The sequence below is a fragment of the Drosophila simulans genome, chromosome X (genome assembly GCF_016746395.2).
Source record: "Drosophila simulans strain w501 chromosome X, Prin_Dsim_3.1, whole genome shotgun sequence".
NCBI lineage: Eukaryota > Metazoa > Arthropoda > Insecta > Diptera > Drosophilidae > Drosophila > Drosophila simulans.
In genome coordinates this window covers 4,636,284-4,661,052 of record NC_052525.2, presented here as the reverse complement: position 1 = coordinate 4,661,052, position 24,769 = coordinate 4,636,284, and the positions used below count along the sequence as shown (strand labels likewise).

The 24,769-nt window shown below is 40.6% G+C and overlaps 1 long non-coding RNA gene across 4 annotated transcripts; it reads right to left on the bottom strand.

Annotated features, from left to right (window-relative positions):
• Window positions 1-8,001: 8,001 nt before the first annotated feature.
• On the bottom strand, window positions 8,002-9,473 carry LOC123327371. Of its 4 annotated transcripts, XR_006542108.1 has the most exons (5): window positions 9,018-9,473; window positions 8,800-8,955; window positions 8,651-8,728; window positions 8,344-8,599; window positions 8,002-8,140 (listed from the first exon to the last, which is right to left on the bottom strand). It is a non-coding gene; the product is annotated as an uncharacterized LOC123327371 (long non-coding RNA). The 4 variants fall into 4 exon arrangements; XR_006542106.1 differs by having other exon boundaries at window positions 8,651-8,753; window positions 8,800-9,473; XR_006542105.1 differs by having other exon boundaries at window positions 8,800-9,473.
• Between the last annotated feature and the right edge of the window lie 15,296 nt (window positions 9,474-24,769).

Sequence of the window (24,769 nt, the reverse complement as noted above, 5' to 3'; positions counted from 1 at the left end):
TTGCTGGGGTCGAATGACTCACTCATCTGGGTCGTGACTGGAATTCGAAGCGATCTGAATGTGTGGATTCCATTAGCTCCCTAATAGGATTGGGGAATTTATGTATTTGGGATTTAACAAATGTAATCGTTAATTGATATGAAATAATTTTGTAAACTTATATTATCTCTAATCTATACAAGTTTTCCAACTCCTATATCCAATATTTTGCGCTGAGCGCAAGAAGATTCAAGCATTCTGATAACAGAGAATACCGAAAGATGCTTTTGTTAACTAATTTTTTAATTTAAAATATTAATATTATATTAATATAACTCGTTGTATTGTGCTTACTTTATAAAGACGCCACTCATAGCTCCCCTTCAGTGGTATTATTCATTCGCTGGCGTTGATTTGATCTGCCGATTTAATTGATTCAATTACGGGCGGCATTATTTCAATTAGGCAATACAAAGAGGGGCGATCGCAGATCGGGGGGCTTGACATGACACGTTGGAGTCGAGTTGAGTTGAGTTGAGTTGAGTCCGAGCAGCTATCATCGATAATTATGACGAGTGCGATGGATCGGTTCTGATTTGCCTGCATTGCATTGGGTGATTAATGCAACGGCAGTCTGCAGACTCTGCCAACTGTTTGGCTTCCTTCAATCGTCGATTGAGTGATGGACTGATTGACTTTTCCGGAAGAAAACGCTCGGCAGATTGTGTGATTGCGTAATCCGTTCGAATGCAGCAGCAGTGGTTTTTATTTAATTGATTTTTAGCCAGAGTCAAATGTAATTAATTGAAAGAAGCCAGATGGATGAAAGGATTCAATGAAGTGGTAAAGTTCTTTTTCACATTTTTCATTTTTAGATGGGGAAATGGGGTTACCATTTATTCAATCGCAGAAGATTAAACACCAACTTCTCTTCAATATTGTATTTTGATCTCAAGTCTTTAATCTTCTCAGTCCTTTCAATCGCCGAACAAAGTTGTTGAATTGCATTGTCCAAGCTTTGGTTTCTGTTGTTTGGATCACTATTTGATTTATCTGACAAATCAATTTCATTCTCGATCGCCTCCTCTCCCGTTGAGTTTCCATTTAATTATTTGGTTTTCTGTCCCCTGGACAAGTTAGTGGAGAATTTGGAGGGTCTTTAATTTAATATTGTATTTAAAGCGCTGATTTAACGGCATTCTGTCTGGCTGTATATCTTCTCGATTTGTTGATTTTACATTTGTGATGTCTGCCTTCGATGGAATTATGAATTTATTGATTTTGTCATTAATGGGATTTCCTTTCGGCGCAGCAGGTGGCAATTGTCATGCTGCCAGTGTTGTCAACATACGCTCATGTGATTTATGGTTTGGGCTCTTCTTCTCGCCGGCTTTTTCGAATTGTTCATATGGACGTACTTGTGATCGGAAGTTGGCACACCATTTGCGGCAAGTGCTGTCGTTCTCCATATTAATCGGCGGGCCACGAAGTCTGATACTTCCGTCGCCCCTCGCTCCTTTGATACGAAATTGTGTCACGGAGAATCGGAGAACTGGAGAATCCGACATGTAGAATCGGAAGCAAAAAGAGAGGCGTTCAATATGCGAAGACTGTGCCAGATTCTATGACTGCACAGTAGTAGAGGGTGCGAATCAGTGCTATATTCCTGGAAATTCTCTATGATAACAATTTAGGCTTAAGTTTGTTCTAATCTGAAATATCTCCTTGTGGAGAGCCAACTAGTAAGTGGAATCTTAGAAAATCTTTAAAAATTTACAGGGTATTTCGGAAGTAGATACAACATCTTCAACGAGTATTTCGTGTCCAGCCTGAACATGTATTGTTTTTTTTTTTTTTGCATTTTTCTTCGATAGTTATATTCAATTTGGGATTCCATCAGTTTATGGTTTATTGCACTTGATATTGCTCTTTGTTTTAGCTTTATTTTTGTACCCATATATTGGAAGTATAGGATATATATGTGTATGTATAAATTTTCATGACGACGGCGACCTTCCGATTGCCAATGGATTGGAGTTCGTTGGCCATTTGGCTGCCGGCGATTTTCGTGTTAATTTTGTTGTAAGCTTTTTGGATTGTTTCGTTTTTCATTTGGTTTTGTTTTTTATTTCTTGGCTTTTGTTGCTGTTGGGTTTCTTGCGTTGATTGGTGGCTGGGAGAACCGTTAAACTTTTGCCCCTTGCCCTGACACCTGACACTTGACACATGACACCTGACACAGGCGACGACAGCAGAGCGGCTACACTAGAAAAAAAAGAAGCCGATTGCCCTGGGCGCCTCCAAACTGGGCATTGGATTTGGGGGGAACGGATGATCGGGGGATTGGGGATTCTTGCTTCATTAATCGCTCGCAATTAAGCGCCACTTTATATCCAACTTCACACTCTGTTGTGTTTATTTTCTTATTTATTTACTTTCGCAGATAGATTCCCCTTTCTTAAGTTTCGTTTGGGTTTCGGTTTCGGCTGCATTCAATCAGCGCAATTGATTGATGTCTCTCGCCGGCTTATGTGGCTCACTTGGCACGTGTCGCGATATTTTGGCTCTTTTTTTGTTCAGGGTTTCACATTCCAAGCTGCTAACGGATATGGAAAACGTATTCAGAGGCATCTTCGTGTTGGCCAAGATTGATTGGCTTTGGCCCTTAAGCTAGAGAGGCGAGAAGAGGCCAACAAAAGGCCTACAAAATTGGTTCAATTCAGCTGGATTAAATATTGGATTAATCAAATGGGAGAAGGGATTAAAATTGGTCAATAAATGTAATGTTATTCTGCCAATTTAAGCCTTTAAAATTCAACCTATTGCACCTTTGAATAAATCATAAAACCCATTAATTCCGGGAAAAGTAACATTAAAAGTAAAACCCACTCAGCTTGGCGCATTTTTTAATTGAAAGAATCATTTTCAATTGCCGGAAGACGGATCCGATCTTTCACCACAGATGACTGACTTAACAACAGCAAGTAGCTATGGAATAAATAGATATATATATACGTATATATCTGTATATATGTGTGCACTTTAATCTGGTTCTGCGCACTGAGCGCATTAATTATGCGTTCCAAAGCGATGTCTGGAATATATATACGACCATACGGCTACATAGATATATATATGTATGTTCTTTTTTGGTTTGCTGCTCATCTCCTTCGGTATGAAATTCTTGGCACGAGTTGGTTAATTAATTTAATTAATGTTTTACCAAAGAGACGCCGGCGCTGGCGAAGCGTTGACTTTGACGCCGCCCCCTTTTTCCCCTTCCACCCCCTTTCCACGAATTTTCCACAGCACTCTGCGCTGTTGATTCTAACGGTAGCACGAATATTAAAACAACCGACAAAAAATCAACTTTTATACCACACACATGCACACTCACACACACTCAGGGAGCGAAAGAGAGGCCAGTAAAAAGTCATGCACTGAGGCAAAAATCTTGTTTATATATAGCTTTAGTAAACTCTTAAAGTGGTTAAAAAAATAAAACACAACAATAGTTTGTTGTATTTAAAAATACATACCAATTAATACAATATATTCAGCGCAATGTTTCTTAATATCTTAAACCAAATTTCTTTAAGTGTACTTGTAGCGAAGAAGATGCATTAATTTAACAGATGTAGATATAGTCTTCTTTACGGTGATACCCTTTGTTTGCCTCTTTTTCCACGCCACTTCGATGCTCCATAAGAAAGAAGAAGAAAAAACAGTGTTTCATCAAAAATTATTTAAATTTCATTTCAATAATTCCAGCTCTTTGGGGTTTTTATTTTCAATTAAAGCCAGATTTTATATCAACGAGGGTCATAAAGTCTCTTATCATTTAGCTGCTGCCGCGTGCATTTCTAATGAAAATTTATGGAACCCACCTCCACCGATCAACCTGTGTGCATTTTTTTGATTTTTGGTTTTGGAATTCTTCTATTTTGCCCTGCGATGGCATTTTAAACTTGTTCACTGATTCTTATCGGCAGTTTGGTGGAAGAAAGTTTCATTTGCCACAAGATTCCCAGTCGTAAAAATTGCAATTTGTTGTTTTTGAAACCGAAACCGAATAGCCATTATATATCATTAGCTTCTCTACGCTTCTGAACGGCTGGAATCGTTATCAAATCTAAATGTTTATATACATTCTTGGTTAAGTTTAATGAATGATAAACTATGTGGCAAAGTGCGTAGAAGGAACGAAATTATGCTGCCTTCCGCTAACTGAAATTTATGAAAGTTTGATAGCTATTTTATCTAGCCTCCACCAAATTATTCCTTATCTGTCAGGACGGGAAAATTTCGCTGCATTTTCCAAGCTTTTCGTGGTTCTCCTTCGGCAGTTGTTGTTGTTGTTGCTGCCGTTCAGTTGTAATTGTTGTTGGCTGCGCTGCTGCTGCTGCTTCTCGTTCTTCCTCTTCTTTGAGCGGCTGCACTTTTATTGATTTATGCGAATGCGGCGACCATCAAAGCGAAATTCAAGGCATGACTGCAACTACAACGGCGACCACAACTACGATTACAATTTGGCCAGCGACCGTGGGTTGCACGGCTCAAATGTGGAATTGAAAATTAAAAAAAAAAAAATAAAAAAAAGGAAAAGGAAAAGGAAAAAAAGAAAAAACAAAGAAAAAAACGATGGTCAAAAACCTGCAGTGCTCCCTGTTTTATTCAGTCTAATTACCATGCTAAGATTGCTAGCATCTTGGCCACAACTGTAAGTGTGCATAGTGGCCTGCGTTCTGCGGCACTTGCAGATTATCAATTTTCTTTGATTTTTAAAATTATAGCATAAAAATGCCTTTTGGGCAGTCAAACACACACACACAAACACACACACACTCACTGTTGCAAACGCAAGGCGCATACGCGGCGTATACGTAATGTGCTCAAGATAGGGACCACAGCGACTTTAGCAAGTGGGATTCTTGAGTTTTGCACAAGAAAACAGAAGAACAAAACAACAAAAAAATAAAATAAATGCTGAAAAGAAGAGGCATTGGCAGTGCAGAGTGAGCTATTCGGAATCAGAAGCAGTGTATTAACGCAAATTCACCGCTACAGAGCATTGACATCAGGCATCATTATCATTATCAGCAATGGAATGGGCCATATCTTATATAGACGACTGACTGCCAGCTGTCGGCGACTGACTATTGACAGCGGCAGTTAACAAGAGCTTTGCCAGAATTTATCTTTCAAGCATCATAAATCATAAGCACAACGCCAACGAAAATGAACTGAGCCGAGCACTTTCGAAGTCCAAAAGTATAAGACCATCAAATATCCTAGATATCAGCCAAGTTTGCTGACAATCTTATCTTTCTTATCTTCTTGTAGAGCCTCACAGTTTTTTTAGTTTCCAAGTCTGAGTTATTCGTTCGTTGCCCAACACACCCCCACTTTACAGGGTATGCAGCCGACTTGAGTTATATAATATGCTTCTGACTAGCTACCACTGCAAGGGCAGAGCACTTGCCATGCTCACTGCCTCCCAACTAACTCATATATGTATATGTATACAATATAATATAGCAATAATTACTCCATAGAACGGTGTACTCCTCATCTTCTTCCTCATCAAAATCATCATCATCATCAGCTGCTGCTGCTGCTTCTTCTTCGTCGTCTTGATCATCTTTTGCGTTTTTTTGACTGATTAAGAAAAAATGAAAACGCAGCCAAGCGTCGAAAAGTGTGGCTGATAAAAACAAAAGGCACATGCACAACAAAATTTCGTGTGCAGTCAATGAAAAGTAAGCGAATTTATCCCAGTAACAACAACACTATTCGCATATATACAAGAGCAACTTCCATGCAGCTTAATTATGAATTTGTCTCAATGTTTTTTTAGTTCACAATTTTTAACTTTGGCACAAGATAGTGGAATTCTGTTGGCTAAACACCAACTAATTCCTGTCCAATTATTTGTGGCAACTTAAGGTGGCCACAGGCCATCGCATTTGTCCATTACTCATTCATTGTGAATTGTTTTATTGCCCCATAATTTGATGCAACAAAAGGCAACCCACCCTGCACCAAAAAAACCCCATCTCATATATAGCATTTGTGTGCATATATATATGACTGTCGTCTAATCATAATTCAGGGTCTTATCGCAGTGCTGGGCATCTGCAGTTTCGTTTCGTTTCGTTTCGATTCGGTTCGGTTCCTTGGGATTGGGTTTGGGATTGCCATTGGTACTGGTACTGGGATGGTCATAACGATGATGATGACGATGCTCCTGCTGCGGGGAATTACCTCATCTTCGAGTAGTTGCATTTGTTGCCTGTCGTCGACCGTAAACTTGCGACAAAATGTCGCGTGCTCTAAACTGCAGTTATGTAACTTTACTATGCCTGACAACTAGCTGGCAACTCGCTCATAAAATCATTGGCTTTATCGCAATAAAGGAGTAGAGGCCCCACCCCATATCCTGGGCCCCCCTTGGGTTCCTCCGGCTGCCCCCCAATCCCACAATCTCTATGGCCTCCGTTCGATCGTTAATTCTTGATTGACAAATTATTGGCCAAATTGTTTGCTCTCTGCTCTGCTTCCGCCTTTCGTGTGGCAAATGTGAGAGCTACACTGTGAAAAAAGCGAATGTGAAAAGGGAATATCTGCATATTGATGACTTAGAATGGCTAAAACAAATGTTAAAAACATCAGACAGCCGACATCATCTGAAGTGCTGCAAACATAATGGCAAACTATGTGTTTTTTTCGCAGTATCTAACGGGAGAGCCGAAGCAATTAAAACCAATTTTGCCGCAGTGAAGTGTGCAGCGCGCAACAAAATGATTGAAAAGCGACGACACCTGATAATAAACGTTGCCACATGCTAAATTCAAATTCAGGCCAGTGGCGCTGGGCTGGCAGATTGCACGGGGGATCGGGAATCGGGCATCGCGGGAATCGAGCTGCCTGACAGGCTGGCGTGGGTGTTAAATTACAGTGGCCAGGGGCAAACTGCACCAATCTGCGCCTGACAGACGGGACTCAAATTCAGGTCCCAGCTTCGCGTTCCGAGCTCCAATCTTCAGATGGATGGCTTCGCTTGGCGCGCGTCAATGTCATCCGCATTACGCCCGCGGTTGTTGAGCCAAAACAACAAAAAAAACACCCATGTATCGCATCTTGTAGCCGTATCCTAAATGGAATGGAAAACAACACTCGGCGAGGGTCTCATTGGCTATGCCATACGTTTGGCGTAGGCCATTTGTTTAGATTGCTGTTCCATGTTCCATGGCGACAATGTTGCTCTCCTCGTGCGGCTCAAGTTGCTCCTAAGCAAACAATAAGCCGCACTGAGGAGTTTCCACGACTTTAAATACCCTCTAAATACGATTATTTGCTATTTTAGCTCTTCCTTAGAAATTGTAGATTGAGTAAAGCTCTAAAATGCAAGGAATTTTGAAAGTATTCCTATTGCAGCAGGGCAACTTGTTTCGTCTTCTATGCTACCCGAAGCTAGGGTAGCTAGGAAAGTTAATAATTGTTATTTGCCACACTTGTGGGCTGCAGTGGGCGTGGCAGCGACAGTGGCACTGGCAGCTATCCCCGTTGCCTTGGCTTTGACACTTTGCGGTTAATTGCATGGCGGAGCACTTGGCCTTAGAGCGCTTCAATTCAATTCGTCTCGTCTCACGTGTCGTATACGTAATGTGGGGAATTTGGTGACTTTGGCCAGCTTGTGGCATCTCGCATCTCCATAGAGACGATCATTAAGGCCCGGCCACATAATTTGACCAAATGCAGAGCCACAGTCGCGCTCAAAGAACGAGTCAGTCGAACTGAAAACTCCAACTGAAAGACAAAGTCAAAGTCAATAAAAATGCTAGAGTCGGCAAAGATGAGACAGCCGATCAGTGGGTAACAAAAAAAAAGAAAAAGAAAAAAAGCGCTGCAAATAAATGCAGGCAAACTTCGATCGCAAAAGATCGAAAGAGCGACCAAGAAGCTGGCTAAATTAGTTGTCATGGGAATTTATTGTGCTCAAGTGTGAGACGTAGTAGAGCCCGGCTCCAGGAATCGGGAATCGGGAATCCGAGAATCGAATATCGGGAATCGGGGGGAGTGCCGTGCTGAGCTGTGCTGTGCCGGTGGTAACCCTAATGTGCCCACATGCATCCATCCCAAAGATCATGCGCATGATTAGCTGGCAAAAAAAGAAAAAAAATGAAAAAAAAAAAGAATTGCAGAGCTTTTGGTTCTCAGCCTAGAGATGGTACGAATTTGCTCAAAACCAACATAAAGTAACAAAAATGTATGGACTAACATATACTATGTATCATCTCATATAGCTATTTAATTTACCAACCAATTTAATGTTCAATATATTTATATTTATACCAGTAGTACCTATCCCTCCATGTAACCATCTCTAATGTCCAGATCCCCGTGTAAAAGTGTCCAAGTGAATGTGTGGCCGTTCAAGCGCAAATTGCTGGAGTTGCCAATTTGTATTAAAGTTGAATTATGCAAATAATGCCGAGACTTTGCGATGAACTCGCAACTCCCAGTCAATTTCAGTCGCCGGCTCTTCTCGTCTCTGTCCGGCTCTTTCTGCGTGGCGAGAAGAAGACGCTCTTCTGCAGCTTCTTCTCCTAACTGTCAACTGTCACACGGACACTTAAAATAAAGGGGGGATGGGGCGGGGGGTAAATACCGAAGAGTCTGCGAAATTTGTTTAGTGGCAAACATCATTTGTCTCAGGGCATCTCTGTGGCAGCTTCGTCTTAATCTACTGTTGTCGTCGCCAGCGTCGTAATCTATTATTAAAATGCCATTAGAGCGGTGAACAGTCTACCCTCTCACCTCAGCCGTCCAACTTTCCGACTTTCCACCGCCCAAACAGCTTCGAATCTCCGGCTCCAGGTGGCAGCTGTCGTCCGTCTCCACGGCCAACGGCAAATGTAATTATTGATGAAAACATATTTCAATACATTTTCCAAATATCTGACTTCACTGTCTCTGGAGTTTGGTTCACTCACTCATTTTGCGGGGTATCATGATTTTTATGAAATTGAACTTACTTAAATAAATAATAAATATAAGAAGTTATTCAAATGCAGCTTAAGCCTTAAGCTTAATAATTGTGTTTTTGCGCATTGTAGGGTATCTCGTTAGTCGTACATCTGATAAGCGCCCATTTCCGCGGGCCTTTCGTAAATGTTGTCAAATTTGGCGCGAGCAAATCGCACGCGTTTCCTCGGGGCGAAAGCCATCGACTCAGATTGTTGGTTTTCGCGGTGTGGAAATTAATTAGGGATAAGTTCGAGACCTTTGCATAATCAAGTGTTAGAAATAGGTAAGAGCTTAACCCATTAACTGCAATTAACGGCGGCCAGTGTTGGAGGTCTCTGGGCAATTAACAGTTCATTAGCTAAAGTTTTGGCAAATATTTTTTTAACTTTGTCGCCTATCGGTGTGGAGTTTCAAATGCCCGGGGATAAATTTGTGTATTTAAGCGGCCGAAAATCATTTTGGGAAGCTGACAAAAAAAAAAAAGATATATATATCAAAAGCCGTTAGATAAATTTAAAAGCCATGTGGCATCCACCTTTTCCCAATTTACCATGCCCTTGGGTTCTGTGAAACTGACCCCCAGAGGTCGAGGATGAATTTCAAATGTCAAACTCGGCAGCTCTCGTGGGGTTTTTACCAAGCATTTGATATATAATATATATAAACTATTGTTTTCTGCTCCCGTTATAATTGTTTGCCTCCTTTTTCCATATTCCCCCATATTGAATTCAAACTCTTCAAATTGATCTTCTTTTTATGGCCCGATGGATGGATGATTCAATTGGTTTTGCCAAACGATAGCAGCTATAGAATCGAACAAATTGAGTGTGTATAATTGATAGCTCATCACTGTTCACTCATTAAATTCGCATTAAATTGGCATGGAAATCGGGAACACAATCTGCCTGAGTTGATCGTGAATTTCGAATCTTGGTTTTGCGGCCCCAATAGCCTAGCGATGATGATCAACAAAAGAGCCATGAGACAAAGTCCAAATCGATCGAATTCAGTTCGGGGGGTCGTTAAAAAAAACATAATAGCAATAGAAAACATTTCCATTGTCTTTAAAGACCATCAAAACATTTCGAATTAATTTAATAATCTATTTGTTTCTTTTCCCCAAAATACCTACCACAAAGTGTTTGCACAGGGGAAAAAGAAATACAAATTTGTTGGGTTTTGTAATTAAGTTAGAAACTAAAACTAGCTCGAATTGCATATGTTCGGTTTGAAGAGGACTTTGGAGTTTTTGGTCGGGGGTATCTAGGTCTAGCTCTCCTTCTGCCTAATTGGCATGCGTAAGGCGGCCAGTTTGGAGTTCGATACTGAATCCGAATCCCAATCCCAATCCGAGCTCGAATCCGAGTCCCAGTCGACGCCTGTCACCCCAGGAATTTTGTGCGCCCAAATTGGCAGCTATTGTTTTATTTTCATTGTTTTTGCCGCCGAGTGACCCACTTTGGCGCCAAGGCAGAGGCGCTTTTTTCTTCTCTTTGTGCCATTGGCTTTTGGCTAAAATCCAAAAAGAGTCGGCCAACGAGACAGGCGAACAACGTTCAGCAAATTGCAGTTGAATGCAATGCCCAATGCCCCGGCCACCGTTTTGGCCAGCTTCTTTTGTTTATTGTTTATTCTGCGGCGGGTTTTTTGCCATGTTGCGCTGATGTCCGGACTGACAAATTATAATGCGTATGATATGCAACAGACAGGGGCGTCGTAAAAGGATAAATAAATAAATCATGGCTTATAGCTTGGGCTGCAAAGTAGTTTTACTCCAAATTAAACTGTTGTTGGGTGGGAAATTTGACAAGATGTGCAATTAAATCTAAAGAAAACATTATCCATCAAATAGAGCCACAAATGGTACAGTACTCATACGCTATACAGTACACATCGCCCAGCATGTCTACCGTTCGTCAATCCCAAAATGGGCACAACTTGTGGGTATTAAAATGTTGGGTTTTTTTGCCTTCTCATTTCTTTTGTGCTCTTAAGCTTTATTTTTCATTTCGATTGCTCTTGTCGCCGTGTTTAACTTATAATTGATTGATTTATTGTTTTATTGTTTGCAAAATAAGTCATCTCGCAGCAAAGGAGCACAAGAATTTAGCGCTGTGGCGCTCCATAAAATCGACATTAAATAAAGATCAACGCAAAAACCCGAAATAAATGTAAAATAAATACGACGAAGGACAGAAACCGCAAAAATATAAAAACGAAAAGAACTGAATGCCGACTGACAGGCAAAATATAAAAATAAAAAACAACGAAACCTTGCTAATCAATTGACAAGAAACTGGAGAATCTTTTTTGTTCGCCCGTTTTAAAACAACTTTTTAAATTTTGATTTTCCTTAAGCAATTTTAAGAAGTCAATGCTTACTTTTGAGCTTACATAACTCCAACATACCTACGTATAAATAGTAACCTATATTGGCCTCTTCCAGCATTTAGTTGCATAACTATAAACGCAAATTTGCAGCCAAGACAAGTTCCGTTTATCAACCAATTAGTCGCAGCATAAGTTGAAGGTGCCATTTGACACATTTTGCCGCAGTTTTCCCTCGCCGCTGCAGATGATTTGATTTTCCGTTAATTGTGGGCTAACAACTTCGATTAGTTCCATCCCATGCTTGTTCCAACCAACGACGAACGGCGGATGAGGAGCTTTAACTTGGAACTTGCAACTTGGGTTGGAGTGTCAAGTGGTGTGTCGCCCATGGGATTTAGCATGGTTCGATAAACAGTAAATGCATTTAGCTAGCGATTGATTCGCCAACCACCGGGTGCATAAATAAATAATTGCACTCAAATGCAAACAATTTTAATCGCCGCGCCGCAATCGCTTTCAATCGATTGTGCACTCTGGCAGGGAATTGTGGAATCCAAGGCGATGGCAGTCGGTGGGCTCCATGGTCCATGGTGGCCGGAACCGAGCTCATAATCATGCAAATGTGTCGCCAAATGAGATGCGGCGGATGTCGGCAGCTGGAGCGCCGTAATCTCGAAGCTATCCACTTTATTTATCGCATTCAATGCGATCCGATGTCGTCGATCAATGTCAATTTTATGTAATGCAGAGCTAAATGTTTCACTGGTACACACGGAGAAATTTCATAACCCCATGGCATTGTGACTTTAAATGGCTTTAGATGGCTTTAAATTCACTACAATTTGGTTGTTTTATTTTCTTAAAATATATTATGCACCATTAACGTTTGATTATTAATTTATAAAACGTATATCTCCTGGCATTCCCACATAATAATAACTGAACGTATTTATTTCAAAATTACATTGACATAGCTGCATTTTTCCAGTGCTGTTAAGTGCTTATTACGCGACTCTTTAATTTGCAGACGATTTGAGGCTAATTTCTAGCTAATTTAAAGCCATCATCAAGACCTTTCCAGCACAGCATCCTCTTTTATTATGCGGAAACGGAAGTGCGAGGCAAAATGCGACACAAAGTCGCAGAGTTGTAAAATCAAATCAAAAACATTTATAATTATCGCCTGAGCGATGCAAATAAATGATAAAAAGCGCCCGGTTCTTCCTCTTTCGCCAATATTAGTTCATATATTTTCGGTTTATTCAATTTTTTTTTTACGTCGCCTTGTTGTTGTTAAGCTTGTGTAAACAAGTATTTTAATAACTCAATCAAAACAAATGAGCCAAAGGAGGCAAACAGAATGAACAACCTGCACAGGCTGAGGCGTAAGGGGCGTGGCTAACTGTTTGTTAGTTGGCTGGTTGGTTGGTTGGTTAGTTGGTTGGTTAGATAGTTAGTTTGTCGGTTGGTCAGCGAAAGGCCGTTGCTGACCGACTGTCAAACGCATGCCAACAACAGTTTAGTGGCAACAATTAGCAACGCATTTTGCCAAAGCGCCACAAAAGTTAAGGAGACAGCTGGGAAAAATCTGGCGACAATCTCAGCAGCACTGAGATAAAGTTGGGAATTTTTAGAGCCATTGAGTAGTCAATTCTGAAATAAAAATAAAAATTATACTTTATTATTTATTATAATGTTGAGCTGGGACACATATACTTGTTAAACTCTTTGTTGCAACATAACATAATAATAGCTTTTCTCTCACTGATGAGTCAACATATAACATATCTGGCTGAAATTGTTCTTAATCAAGCGTTAATTTGCCGGCCAACAACGGCAGCGTTGAAAATCGGAAGGCAAAGTGAATATCTTGTACACTCTGGAATGGGATGGAACGGATCGGATTGGATGGGATTAGTTTGAATCGGATTAATTCGGATGCGATTAGATGGCAATCCTTTTATCAGTATGCCCCAGACACCAGACCCGAGCCACGATTCTCGCAAAGCCCATCGAATGGGCCTCTCTCTTTGCAAAGAGGGTTCAATAACCCAATCAATCGACTGATAGATTCACGACTGATAGATTCAACAAAACCAACAATTTATTAATAAAAACAGAACCTGATGATAACAATGAAATCAAATTTTGTATGCAATGACATATTTTGTTGTTGCAGCTTCTGCTTCCTATTTGCAAAACAGATCGGCTGAAAAGAGAAAAAAAATAAACAAACAAACAAACCAACAGGTAGAGAGAGATGGATAGACGCCACTTTAAACTAAAGACAAAACTACGGTAAAATATAATAAAAATTTATGGCGCTCCATTGTTCAATTTTATTGTTATTATTTCGCTGACTTTTTCGTCTTTTTCCCCATCCACATCTGTCTTGTGTTCTTAGTTGAGACAATAAAAATTTCAGGACTATTGTGTGGCAATCTAAATCAATACACAAAAGATACGCATTTTTTTCGAGATATTGTTGGTGGTGCATAAAGGTTACAAATCGAAACCGTTAACAAAATAGTTGAAATATTTTGTAATTAGTTGAGATTCAAGCGAGTATTTGAGCAAATTCGTACGATGAAATTCATTATTGCCCGCAAATCGTTCGCATAAATCGTTGGCTGTCTTTATGTTCTGCCCCATTAACTTTGCATAATTCCGAAATGCCATCAAATGCCTAATTTATTTAACATCTCCTGGGCACAAGGGAGCCCAACATCATCATCATCGACGCCGTGGTTCGTGTTGACAATCTCTTTTTATTTATCACGTTTATTTATTTATTTCGTCTCAGCGCTGTTTTTTTCATGCTGCCTAAATGCGAAGCGTGAAGCTTTATCAATTTCGGCAAACACCTGGCTACCTGGGCGCAAAAAAAAAAAAAAGATAGATGAATTCAAAACCGATTGGAAATATTGATCAATAGAATGGCAGCAGCAGCGAATCAAGACGAAAGGTTTAGCCAAGGCGATAACAATCGAAAGAAAGAACCAATAAACATCATCATTAGCATCAGCGATCAAGTGTGAATCGTATTAGAAGAGCAGCTCTCCAAGAATGTTAACGAGAGGCATCGAGACCGGCTGTAAAATATAAATGGTTTAACTTAAAAAAAAATCATAGTATTGTGCTTAAAAAATGTTATTTTTTAACTCTTCGATCGGAAAAACACTTGAGTGAGTTCACACGTAAACATCGAAAGTAATAACACCCAAAATGCGGAAGAGAACCGAAACCTTTTAATATCGATTTCCAAAATGACATGCGACCGTTCACTTTTCGAATATCGAAAGCCCCAATGATCAGTCATAAATATCAATGAGGCAAAAAGATGTGCACAATGTACATAAAACTCGAGCAGAGATCGTGAGAAATGCCTGGAAATAACGAGAGCAAACAGCTCTCTAAACTCTCGATTGAAGGTTACATAAATCGTTAGCTTTTCCGGCGAAAGAATATAGTTATTCGATCAACAAAAATTTACATACACCGCGAAGACTTTGATTAAGTTGTTAGTATTTCCACTTCTTTTGAAGACCAAACCCCATCCTCAAAAGTCCAAGTTCCTCGGGAAAGGTGTGAAATATTACAGCTTTTCTTCTTCTCCCTGGGCAGCGGGAAATGTTTTGATTTCGAACAAAACAAACGCCACGGGTGGAACGAAAAGGAAAGAGAGAGAGAGAGAGGAGGAGGGCCTTTCAAAAATATTCAAATCATTTTGAAATACGAGTCTGTATTTATTAGCGATTAGGTTTGAGATGGGCAGCCGTGGGGACATCGAGATTATTGGAGATTTGGAATTTACTGTGAACATATGCAAATCGCCGCTAACAAATTTTCGAAAGTGTCAAAAAGGCTGGAGATGTCCAAGAACTGGCCCCTTAGAACAGGTGCCTCCACTCCGTGCTGCGTCCATTGAAAACTGATATCTTTATCGGCCTTTCCTTCGATATTCTTGTTAGCATCGTTCTTGAATTTATTCAGGCAGTGGAAGGTGTTAAAAATCGGAGAGGGCTATGGGATCACAGGGGAGCTTGGCGCACGCTAAAGTTCAGCACTCGTGTGGGTCACCGCCGATCAATTGAAATGCTAATGCCGCCGACAGCCGACAAGCAACAGCCTTAAGTTGAAGTATTTAAATACAAAGTGACAAATCGATGAATTATGAATCGAAATCTCAAGTTGCTGAGAGAACAAATGGAGTGAAATAAATAGATTCCAAACATTACTACATTCGAAAAATTGGGCATTTTTGTGACCTTAAATGTGTGTAACTTTTTTTTTAATTCCACTTGGTGTCTCACGCATATGCCCGCAATATTCCTGGGTAGCATCTTTGTATCTCATTTGATTTCAATATAGATTTCAAGATGCCCCCCATTCCGCGTTTTTAATATGAATTAATACGATTCGAATGCTTTTGAGTCGCTTGCTCGTTTTTTGTTCTATTTAACAACAATTTATTGAACCATTCGGCCAGTCAGAATGGAGAAAGGAACGTTGTGAATATCGTTGGTTTGGGTTATGAATAACGATATATATTTCGATTTAAACTGTTGAAATATGAGAGCGGCTACAAAAAAAAAGATACAAGAAATCAGAACTCAACAAATTCACTTAAGATAAGTTTATTACCATGCCTTGCAGTTGTGTGTTGCACATGGCACGACAACTGCTGCCACTTTTGCCATGAAAGCCATGAAACTGCGAACGAGGCACGTTGTGCCAGCTGAAGTCGGAAAGTCGGAAAGTCGGGAAATCGGGAGGAGAACTCGGGGTCTTCGAGTCACTCAGTTAGCAGCCGTGCGGCAAATGAAAATATTTATATACAGACTCGCACATTGAATCCTCCTTGGCTAACGGTAAGTGCACTCTATGCAAACATCAGCGGTACGAGTACGAGTACCAGGGTACTTGCAACATGATGATGAGCCGTCTGCTTTTTCACCGCCGTCTTAGGCTTAGCCCAACTTAAGCTTAATCCCTATACTGATTGTTCCCTGACACCGCACACGTGGCGTATGCGTAATCTGGCGCTAATTTTAATTAGGCCCCAAGGTGAACAGAAGTCAAGAACAACGGCGGGGCAATCACTAGGCGTCTGCTTAATTAATTTATTACTACTGCTGTTGCAGGCATGCTTGCCGCAGTTGATATTGTTGATGTTGCAGAGATGTTGCCGCTGTTTTTGCTGCCGGCCAAAGCATTAATTGCTGTTTTAGTGGCGCAAGTTATGGCCATAGTCCGATGTCCTGGTTCTTTCCAGTTGCCGCCAGTTTTTGTATGCTAATAAATTCTATTATAGTTGGTACATAGTGATGAAACATATAACTTTCAGTAGTATTTTTTACTAAAAATGCCTAATTTCTGTATTCGTTCTAACAGTGTCTTGTTTGCGAATCTATTTGTGGCTCTTACCCCAGAGCTGCCTTGATCACCTGTTTGATAAACCATTAAATGCCGGCCAGAGAGAACAACCTTCACCAATCGAGATTTTCAGAGGTTGCTGCTGTTGCTGTTGGCAGCCTGTTGCTGATAATCTATCGTCGTCTATCAGCATGCATCATGTTGCAAGTGCAGCAACTGTTTGGGCCAAATGTTGCAAATACAACAACTTATGCTACTCGGTCGGCCGTCTGCAGTGATGCAGCTGCAAGCAGCAGCAGCAGCAGCAGCACATGCAGTCTGGTCTGCAGAGCCGAGATTTCCCGGCAATCATTCACTTTTAGCCATAGCATAATAACAATATTTCAACTAGTCGCAGTCGCCTGGCACGCGATCCATCTTTTCCAGACGCGCGGGGATTATATTTTCCATCTTTTTTCCATTCCATTTTCGAGACGCAGAAGGAGGAGCGGTCGGTCAATGGCGCATAGAATTTCGATTTAATCGCGTTCGTTGCTGCCGCTGCTGCTGATGCTGCTGCTCTGGCTGCAATTGCTGCTTTTGATCTGATCTAAGTTGCATTTAATAATCGTAGTCGTCTGAAGCAGCAGCAGCAGCAGCAAGAAAACAGGCAAAACAGGCTGCGAATGCTGCAGATGCATTTGCTGCATGTTGCTGCTGCTGCTGCTGTTGCTGCTGCTGCCGCCGCTGTCAACGTCAAAGTCAAGGCATTTGTTGCTGCTGCGCCTACATTCATATTTCAGCAATTAAAAATCTAATTGACAAATACTCGAGAGACAACGTGAAGGCAGCCGCAATCGCGACCAGACGAGTTCGAGTTCACAGTTGTTGCAGCTGCTCCACATGCAACATTCACTGTGCACTGTGTCTCCTTAATAGAGATGTGTAGCATGTGGGCCTCGTGCGTGTTGCGTGTTGTCCCCTTAATTGAATTAAATATGTTACACGTACATAAATGTGTTGCAATTATGCTGGCTACGAGGGAAGGTCCTTATATTTTAATATATTTTTGCATTTCGAATTTCATTTGCCATTTCAAGATGATAAATTAAACTGCAGAGATGTACATATAGTTGGATCTACGCTCACGCGAACAGCATCAGTCACAGCATCACTCTGCAATAATATTTGCAACCAGTTTTAATAACTTCATGCTCTCGTAGCAAATCCATGTGATTTTTCGATTATTTCCCCTTATGACACTGCCTGATTAGATGATCATGCACATAGTTGTCACTGTACGAAGAGGGGGAGTTTCGAAAAAAAAAGTACAGTTGAGCCCAGCTTAACGGCCGGCTGACTGCCATGATTGACCACCCCAAGCGTGCTCCATGCCCGATCTCCGAAAGAAAACGCCACTTGGAACAAAAGGCGCTCAGCAGAGGATGGTGGGTCTCTCTAGACATGTGGGTGGGGTTTTGGATGGGCACGCGACCAAGACGAACGCAGGTCAGCACGTGGCCCACTAAGGAAAATACACAGATAGCCATAGCCCCTTTTGCATACATCAAACGCTAGTTGTGGCTTTTTAGACTGCGACTTTAATGCACATTAATTATGCCGGAGAGCAACAGACCAACTTGTCATTAGCCATCGAGTGGGCAGCGTTGGTTAGGAAAGTGGGTCTACCTTGACCCACCACCACCCATTTGCACGGAGAACAAATAGTAGTAATATTCATCAAATACTCTACACATATCATAATGAATTCAAATGGTAGCTTCATCCAAGATTTCTGCCAGTGCGCGCTTTTGTTTCGAGCTCAAGGAAAACCAACTGCTTAATTAGGGAATAAAGCCATGAAAATGCTTTCAACACTTGAACTTCTTGGAACATCGGCAGCTGTTTAGTTCGGGCGGTTATGGAAAATTGCTCAGCCATGTAATGGCTTGGCAAAACAAAAATTACCATAATTTCATTTTAGTTGCTCACTGCGAGGGGGTGCAGGCTATTTTGTTCTACTCACTGAGCTCATTAAGATAAGCGAGGTGAAAGTGAAAGTGGGTCAAGGAAAAAGAAAAAAAGGACCCTGATTGAAATGCAATTTTTGGCAAGAATAGGGCTAAAGTGTTCTATCTGGCTGTCTGAATCTCTTTCGAAATCATTTCTTCTCCACTCAAAACTACCTGCTCAACATTTGGGTTCTACCTGAAAAGAGGCGTGAATGGGAAATCGAGACGCGAGATCCTTTTCTGCGGGACTGCTCCTTTTGCTCTCCTCGCTTCCCTGCTATCGTGAGAAACTCCATCGCTGACAGGATGTTTTCGTTGAGCTCTGCGCATATCCCATGCAATATTCCTATCAGTTTACCCCCCTGCCAAATGAAAAAAGGAAAATAGAAAAACCAAAACGCTGATATATCACACACCTGCACATGCGGCTGGTTTTCCGCTTTTCTTTGGGCCATTTGCATATACTTATGAGTAAGTATATCTCCGTGCATTTGAGCCGCGGACGCATGTAACCGTGAAAACCCATTTTTCTTGTTCATTGACCAAAAAGCAACAACGAAAACATTTTTGCCATTGAGTTGTGGCCACAAAGTGCAGCCTGGACTCGGTCTTTTTGACTTGCTCATGGACTTTTGGCTCTTTCACTTGGCCACTTGACTCGAGCTTACACTGAGCAAAAAAATGGCATCATAGCACAGTTTACAAAACATAAGTTATAAGGCTAAGTTATAGGGAAATCACGTAATGCTCTAATTCTAATTGTTCTCGATCTTAAGACTTGATGTTAAATTGTTGTTCCTTCTAAGTATTGACCGATTTTCCAGCGTACTTTTTTGTCTGTGATTCACGTTGACTTCAAACCCATCCACAGCCATAGCCACATCCACATCCACAGTCACATCCATTTCCCGCAGCCTCTTCTTGGCCGTCTGGTGTAGTCAGTCACGAGTTATGACCAACTTGTTGATATTGCTGCCATTGTCAGTATGGTTGTTGTTACTGGAGGTACGCGTGCTGTCGGCTCAATGACAGACAAGAAAGCAATCGCAGTTCTTTGGTGGAGATCGAGCAGGTCGCTGGGAATACACTATTTTATGAGCTGCAAAATAGTGTTGAAATATGGCAAATGCATCGCGGGTTCTATGGAACAGTGTTTTATCATAGTTTATGTAGCAGCAGGAAACAAACAAACAAGTTCGTTGGGTCACCAAAACAACATACTTGTATTTAAGTCATTTATTTATAGTTAAAATCGAATCAAGTCACTTAGTGTATAATACTCGATTGTACAATTACTGAACTCCACACCGAATTGTTGTACCATGTTCACCTTTGGCAATACGTATGTCTGCGCATTCGAGTGAGGGTATGGCAAACGGTAATCATAGTTTAGTTGGCAAACAAACAGGTGCCCTAATGTCAATAATGTTGCAGATGTTGCTGCTTTGCTGCTGCTGTTCGTTGTCGGTTGTTGGGCTTAACTCGGCTCGGTTGTCATATGATGTTGACAAATTGCTTACACATTTTGGCCACATTTCGTTTTGGCCGATACTTGTTGAACAACGTTTTCTTGTTAAGCATGCGCCATGACAAAAGTCAGTGGTAACATTCTATAGGGTATCATTATGTCAATGGGCATAACAGATTTGTTTTTAAATTTTTAAAATAATTTAAACTCATCTAGAGATTAACTTCTTGCTTAAAACTAGCAAATATCACTTCAAATGCAAAGATTTTTATGGTTTATTTATTTTTTTTTGCACAAGAGTATTTCAAGTTTCGAATCCATTTATGAAAGATTTAGGAATAAAGAGATTGCGTTTGGCAATTCTTAGTTGCCAAGGGTTTGCTGCTTCTGTTCATTGTTGCTGTTGTTAGATTGCCTGCTTTTTAGCTACTGTTTTTTAGCTTCCTATACTCTTTCCATTTCTCTTCCGATGGCATTGATGTTTCGGGACAAGAAATCGTGATTTTCGTGTGATCGTGATTTGTTGATTTGTCCGACTGTCATCATTGCGGTTGTCGTTTTGTCCAGCTTCTGTTTCATCAAATCATTTTTGTTAATTGCCAGATCTTTGATTCTTTTCTAAATCCCATTGACCACACAAGACCGAATGCTGATGCAGTGGAGCGGGGGGAAAACCTAAAGGAAATCCCCTTTAGGAAAAATTATCCAACGCACACGCCCGTCTATGAAGAAATTCTCACAAAACAAATCGGATTAAGCAAATATTTGCAACAATGTTTGAGGGAAATATGAGCAAAAGTATTGAATTTCATATGGGCCATTTGGAAACAGCACCTGTGAGGATTTCCCACGACTCCCACGAATGGGAAATGGATGTTGAAAATCTGGCGAGGGTGCCAGCGAAATGCGAATCAAATTGTGTATGATCGATATGTGAGAACCGGAGCGCATTTCTTTTTGCATCCGCATACGAAGGGGCAGGTAGCATTAGTCAAATATTCACCTATTCCAGGATATCAACCCTCTACTATTTTATTTCCCATTTACCTGTGACAGATCCTCAGCTAGACAACAGATGATGATGATGATCGAGGGTGCGCAGAAGGGTTGATGGAACTGGATCTATGGGAATGAATAGATGCTGCTCCCCCTATAAAACCATATACACATGTTCCACCAACTTATTCAGTAAGTTAACGGACATGGGAATTTCCGTGGAAAGGTGGAGCAGGGGCGGGCACCGAAATTTTGGGTTAGAAAATGGCCCAAGTTATTCGTCTTTTTAATGGGTTAACTTCCGCAGAGCGGAATCGCGATCCTGAGAAGCGGAAATCCTAGAATGTTCTATCAAAAAATATGACAAAGACCACAACACGAAAAAAGGTATATAAATATTGATTATTTCAATAAGAAATAGCCTAATACTACTAACGATTCATTAAACCCTAATATCGATCTATACAAAGAATGTTCAAAAAACACCGAAACTTAGGCCTCATTTCTCAGTCCCTTTATTATGCAAAGCTAATCGTTGCCAAAATGAGATGTTTAGCAGCAGCGGTGAGAAATGGTTAGAAGTTGTGTTCCCCCATTTTTTATGTAGACAAAATCAAGTCGATGGGACGGAACGGCCCCATAAAACTAAGAAAACCAGAAAGAAATGTTTGCTTTATTTTTGAAACTCGAAGCTTTGTGTTTTCCATTTTGAGGGCGACCTTGCTCACCTTTCCCCACCTGCCACCACCACCTATCGATTCAATCGATTGCAACTCTCGATGACTTGACATTTCCCCGCAGCCGGCGGGCCTCCCAATTAGAAACACATAAAAATCAGAGAGCCAACAATGGCCGGTGCGTGGATTTGGAATTGCATTCATTAAAAGCCAATAAAACGAAATAAACCCATTGGCTTTCTATAGAAAATCCTAATTGGGCAACAAAACCAAAGGGGGACAATTAAAAAATGAAACGAAACAAAGCCAGGCGAAATGAAAAGAATAATGAAATGAGTCGCATCGGATCGGATCGGATCGAAGAAAAAGAAAATAAACCAAAATAAATAAATAAATAAATACGCATATAAATTCATTCGGGTTCCTTAATGCATAGAAGAGCGGACAGTGCGCGCCGGCAATGTAAGGCACTAAGGCAAGTCCATAAAACTTTAATGCGAGAACTAGTGGAAGTCCATGAAGCCGATGAATCTGCATTATCAATTTACATTTTTTTTTTTTTTTGTTTTCCAATGATTCTTTCAACAGGGAAAAACTCTTAGTTCTCTAGCTCTCTGCATTAATTCAAATGGAAATCAAGGGAAACTGCGGAAAAACAAGGGAAATGAGCACGGAAAAAAGGAATAATTTCCATACTATTAACTTTAATTAAACTAGTTAAACTGAAATAAATTTGGAATTAAGCTTGCAAGATTTCTGTTGCAGCTGGAATAACACAAAAATATTTTACTTCAAATTAGGTCAATATTTCCACTTTATTTATAGTAATTGACATTTTCTGTATTGACTGATAAATGCAGGAAAATTGGGGGTAAACTGCCAAGCAAATCGACTGAGTTCAATACCATTCACTTTAATTTCAATTAAAGTAAAAATAAGATGAACTGCTTCGATGATTTATTTGGCGAAAGAAAAGCCGCACAAATGGCACTGGAAAATGGGAAATGAAATGGGGGGTGGGGGGACCAACGTTGACGGCAATGAATGGAAATTCGCCTCGGACTCTGGCTCAAAAGCTGGCTAATTGAGCCTGAGAACAATCCCAAGTGGGCCAACGCTGAACGGTAAACGATGGCTAGGCTAGGAATATAAGTATATGATAAATCAATTGATGCCGGGGACCCTCGGGCCTCAGTCTTTTGCATTAGCTTTGAGTATCAGGTGTATGCTTATGCCTAAATCCCATCTCGACGCGGGAATGCTCTAAAACATCCTGCTGCAAATTCTCAACTAATATGATTTCCAAGTGAATGCATTCAGGATTCAAAGCCATATTGCAAGCCCAGTTGTGAGGGTACAAGGCGAAACGAAATGGCCTTTGCAGCGATCTTTCCACGGAACTTTCAGTACGGATCGCAGATCACATTGATGGGGGGAGGTCCAAAGAGATGCACATATTTAAGCGCAAATACGACAGTTATTATTGTTGGCCAAGCAATTGCGGAGAATGCAATCAATTAATTGACAAACTGCGATGATCGGCGCACAAGTAAGTGAGATCGGGGAGAAGTTGAGAAAAAAACTAAAGGAAAGATATGTGGCTAAGCAGCGACGATCAACTTTTTATTGGCTTTGCAACGAACTCCGATCGTTTGCCGATACATGCACTGCGAGAAAATCCAGGCTGAAAGTAAATTATACGAAATGAAATGTATGGCGAGCGACTAAAATACGTAACAAAACCATGTTAATAAATCTTTAGTACAGCTCTAAATTTATTTATTTTTTACATATATATAATGCTTACTTTTTGAGTAGCATCTCATTTTTAGTGTGCACACTTCAGCTTACTTTGTGGCTATCCATGTGTGTGTGTGTGTGTTGGCTTTGTCTCGCTTCGAACACGTCGTAATTGAAAAATAAAGAAAATGTGCGAAAATCGCTAACGCATTTACTAGAAGACCCTCTCTTTGATTTTTTTTGTCTTATTTCGATTTGTTTTTTTCTTTATATTTTTTTTTTTACCCTAGAGCGAAGCGTGCGAACAATTTGCTGTCCATTCGATCCGCCTTTTCCTTGAGGCAACCACAAGGGGCTAAGGGGGAGGGGTGCATCCCGGAGGGGGTGAGCGGGAAAACTCGGGTCTGGGATTTCGCATTTGCATTCGTAATTTGTATGCGTGCAACGGCTGCGGGCACGAAATGAAAAACGTTGCGAGCTTTTGGCGCCTTTCGACTTGGACGTCGTCGACATGGACACTTTGCCACCTGAGTCTGGACGACGAAACCCCCACCATCCCCCACCACCATCACCACCGCGGTTGCCTGATAAAATTTCCTTATTAAATAACGGTCACAATCGATCGCTTGCCAAAATGCGAATTCTCTCATGACCAACTGAGGGGTTGGAAAAGCAGCTGGGAATATCATTAGAAATCATGGCACCAGCGATAAGCAATCTATCCACAAATTTCGCACAAAAATCCCCATTTTTCGCCCAAAATAATCAGTATTTTGTTTATTACAATAAGAGTATTGGTGCATATTGGCGTACATCGTTGAGTTTGTTAGAAAATTTCCAATAAAGTGGCATTCCAGCCTAGAAATGTTAAATTTTGACCATTTTTTGTCACAGAAAATGAAAAATTTTACGAAAAAAAATTTTCTTTTAAATCTTTTTTCGGGATTGTTTTCGTTGCCAATAAGTTGCACAAAATAGTAATTTTTTGAGTTCTGTGATCATTTTTATGCGAGTTGTGACAAAACTCATCAAAAAGGTATTAATATTTTTGACAAAGATTTGTATCCCAATTTTCCGCCCAAAACTAATCAGTTTTTTGACTACAACTACGAAAATAATCAAAGCAATCAAGCCTTAAAATGTAAAATTTTGTCAATTTTTCGTAAAAATAAATGATGTTA